Source organism: Clinocottus analis, unplaced genomic scaffold (genome assembly GCF_023055335.1).
Source record: "Clinocottus analis isolate CAN_PGR_092001 unplaced genomic scaffold, fCliAna1.0.p SCAF_39, whole genome shotgun sequence".
In the NCBI taxonomy this organism is placed as follows: Eukaryota; Metazoa; Chordata; class Actinopteri; order Perciformes; family Cottidae; genus Clinocottus; species Clinocottus analis.
Genome location: NW_027176142.1, coordinates 355,474 through 359,981, shown reverse-complemented (window position 1 = coordinate 359,981; position 4,508 = coordinate 355,474). Strand labels below are relative to the sequence as shown.

Here is a 4,508-nt window from a genome sequence, read left to right as displayed (position 1 = left end):
CTTCCTGTCTGGAGATGACCATGTGCTGAGTGTTTGTGCAACACACGTTGCAACTGAAGGCCAACTCTCCATGAAATGGCTTAAAAATCCATCTTCACACCACCGATGATGCGCGTCGCAGGACGGCGAGGACACACTCAGGTCCAACATCTCTCCCCAGTGATAAGAAAAGCAAATGAACCCCCATCGGCCTCCTCTGGCCTGGTGCTGAAGCCCTCGACTCACCAGGAGGACAAAAGGGAAAGATGAAGCTTTGCCTCCCAAAGCTCAGCAGACACTTTCAGTCAACATCAGTGGCAATCGGCTGTTTGTCTCCAACCTCCATGGAAGCATTTCATTGGCTGCAGAGGGCATGAGAGGCTGCTCTCTGCTTTCCTATTTACACGACATGAGCGGAGCGGCTAAAAGAGCAAGGGAGGAAAATCGCAGAAGATTACCGAGCCAATTTCACATGGATGCAGCAGCGCTCTGGAAAGGAGAGATAAGGAAATTCCTATCAAAGCGCTGCCAGCCAAATGTGTATCCAGTGGCAAAAAAAACACGCAAACATTTTATAATAAACCCCGAATAGCGACGGAGGAGGTTTCACCCGACAGGGTGCACGTGGTATTTTTAGCACAGCTGGTGATAATTACCATCTATTCACCATGTTCTGCATTAAAAGGCAATTTTTGAAATGCCACCATCAGAGCTGTATAGACACAGACACACACACACACACACACACACACTCATATTCATAATCATACATGCATGTAAAAAGCACCAAAAACAGTCAAAGCAGCTAAATAATGTTTCATTTAATGCGATGAAAAATTAATGGGTGCGACATAATTTGCCACAAACACACACACACAGTGATGAATATATATATATATATATATATATATATATATATATATATATATATATATATATATATATACATATATATATATATATATATATGTAGTGACTTCTTCATGAGGGTCTGTAGTTGAACATTTTCTATTTACTTTCTGTTGAAAATGAAGAAAAGCACTTTGTGATTCTCATGAGCTCAAACTGAGGATCAGCATCTGTTCTGACTTCAAACTGTAAATCTAGAGATTGATTATTGATTATTGATTGATCTCCACGTGTTCTCCGTCAGCCTGAAGCCTCGCTTCATCATCCATTAATCTCTCAGTTATTGTCTTGATTCGCTGATTGGAAATAGTTTCCTGACATTAGCAAAGCTTAAAAAATGGGTTCGACAATTAATTGATTGAAAATGTGTTTTCATGTATTTTTAATGAACTGTTCTGGTTATCTATAAAACAAAGCACCATCCAAACAACACACATGCAGGACGTCTTGCTGCTCTGTAAGCGTTAAGCGTTACAGCGCGGAGGAGGAAATAAAGATGACGAGGAGAATGAAGCAGGTTATGAAACAGAAGGAAAGGAGATGAGAGGAGGACGCAGAGAGGAAGCAGCTCACGCAGTGAAGGTCCATCCTGATGGTCCATGACAGCAGAACCTCAATCTGTAATGTCTCAAAGAGCTGCAGAGACAACACACACTCACACACACACACACACACACACACACACACACACACACACTCACACACACACACACACACACACAACACACACACACACACACACACACACACACAGCACACATACACACAACACACACATACACACACAACACACACAACACACACACACACACAACACACACATACATACACACACACACACACACAACACACACAACACACACACAACACACACACACACACACACACACACACACACACACACACACACACACACACACACAACCCTCGTTCCACAGACTTCAGAAGTCGTTCAGCAGCAGAGTCATGAAGGCGACTTAGCATCACATTTCATTTTTAAACTCTCAAGTTTCTCCTGTTGCTCCTCCTACTTTCACAAACTCTGCTCTGTGTGCACCGTGAGGCAAGGCAGGAGAACACACACACACACACACACACACACACACACACACACACACACACACACACACACTCTACAAAGCTGCACTCTAAAAATTAAAGCTGCTCAAATGGATTTGAGCAGAACCGTGCGAGCGGCTGGGTTTGGGGGTGTGTGTGCTGATGTGATTAACAAAATGCATTTTCCCAAGTCTGCAGGACCGAGCGTGGAACTCCCAGGGAGACGCTTAAAATGATGTTTTTGAGTCGGAAAATTACAGCCAAATAATACCAGAAGAACCTGCGGTTCATGTTTCAGAATCAATACGTTTGAGGACGGACGGCTTCAGCTCGGACAAAGTATGTTAGAGGCTTTCCAAATACTACGACTACACACACACACACACACACACACACACACACACACACACACACACACACACACACACACACACACTGCAGTAGACCCTGCATCACATGTTACTACACACACACACACACACACACACACACTGCAGTAGACCCTGCATCACATGTTACTACACACACACACACACACACACACTGCAGTAGACCCTGCATCACATGTTACTACACACACACACACACACACACACTGCAGTAGACCCTGCATCACATGTTACTACACACACACACACACACACACACTGCAGTAGACCCTGCATCACATGTTACTACACACACACACACACACACTGCAGTAGACCCTGGATGTGCAGATGAATACATTAATAACCCGTTCATGTTGGGTTCATCTGTGTCTCGTCATCTTCTCGTCTCACAAACTGTTTCAGTCTCTCGTTGATCGCAGAGCAGCAACGTTTCTAACATCACATCACACGCTCTGCTCAGAGGGAGGCTGTCATGCACGCACTACGAGAAGGTTCTTCATAGGTTCTTCATAGGTTCTTCATAGGTACCTCATAGGTTCTTCATAGGTACCTCATAGGTACCTCATAGGTTCTTCATAGGTACCTCATAGGTTCTTCATAGGTACCTCATAGGTACCTCATAGGTACTTCATAGGTACCTCATAGGTTCTTCATAGGTACCTCATAGGTACCTCATAGGTTCTTCATAGGTACCTCATAGGTTCTTCATAGGTACCTCATAGGTACCTCATAGGTTCTTCATAGGTACCTCATAGGTACTTCATAGGTACCTCATAGGTTCTTCATAGGTACCTCATAGGTTCTTCATAGGTACTTCATAGGTTCTTCATAGGTACCTCATAGGTACTTCATAGGTACCTCATAGGTACCTCATAGGTTCCTCATAGGTTCTTCATAGGTACTTCATAGGTACCTCATAGGTTCTTCATAGGTACCTCATAGGTTCTTCATAGGTTCTTCATAGGTACCTCATAGGTTCTTCATAGGTACCTCATAGGTACCTCATAGGTACCTCATAGGTTCTTCATAGGTACCTCATAGGTTCTTCATAGGTACCTCATAGGTTCTTCATAGGTACCTCATAGGTTCTTCATAGGTACCTCATAGGTACCTCATAAGTACTTCATAGGTTCTTCATAGGTACTTCATAGGTACCTCATAAGTACTTCATAGGTACCTCATAAGTACCTCATAAGTACTTCATAGGTACTTCATAAGTACTTCATAGGTACTTCATAGGTACTTCATAGGTACCTCATAGGTACTTCATAGGTACCTCATAGGTTCTTCATAGGTACTTCATAGGTACCTCATAAGTACTTCATAGGTACCTCATAAGTACCTCATAAGTACTTCATAGGTACTTCATAGGTACTTCATAGGTTCTTCATAAGTACCTCATAGGTACTTCATAGGTACTTCATAAGTACCTTCATAGGTACTTCATAGGTTCTTCATAGGTACTTCATAAGTACCTTCATAGGTACTTCATAAGTACTTCATAAGTACCTTCATAGGTACTTCATAGGTACTTCATAAGTACCTTCATAGGTACTTCATAAGTACTTCATAGGTACTTTATAGGTTCTTCATAGGTACTTCATAGGTACTTCATAGGTACTTCATAAGTACTTCATAAGTACTTCATAGGTACTTCATAGGTACTTCATAAGTACTTCATAAGTACCTTCATAGGTACTTCATAGGTACTTCATAAGTACCTTCATAGGTACTTCATAGGTACTTCATAGGTACTTCATAAGTACTTCATAGGTACTTCATAGGTACTTCATAGGTACTTCATAAGTACTTCATAGGTACTTCATAGGTACTTCATAAGTACTTCATAGGTACTTCATAGGTACTTCATAAGTACTTCATAGGTACTTCATAGGTACTTCATAAGTACTTCATAGGTACTTCATAAGTACCTTCATAAGTGAGTTGTGCAGTTTACGGCATAAAAAACCCTGATGACCATGATGAAGTCTATTTCATGAAGTCTGTTATCCACAGGAAGTAAAGCCCTCCAACCAGATGGAGCTCCATGTCCTCCATGTCCCATGATCCTCTCAGGATCTTCTCTTTGTTCTTCATGTGAACACACGAGGAACACTTTAAAACAGAGAAGTCTAGTGGAGCAGACGCTCTGCAGAACAAGCTTCCTGA

At 42.1% G+C, this 4,508-nt stretch overlaps 1 protein-coding gene across 1 annotated transcript in view; it reads right to left on the bottom strand.

Annotated features, from left to right (window-relative positions):
- cacna2d3a (calcium channel, voltage-dependent, alpha 2/delta subunit 3a) overlaps window positions 1–4,508 on the bottom strand; it is a 92,645-nt gene that overhangs the window by 44,738 nt on the left and 43,399 nt on the right.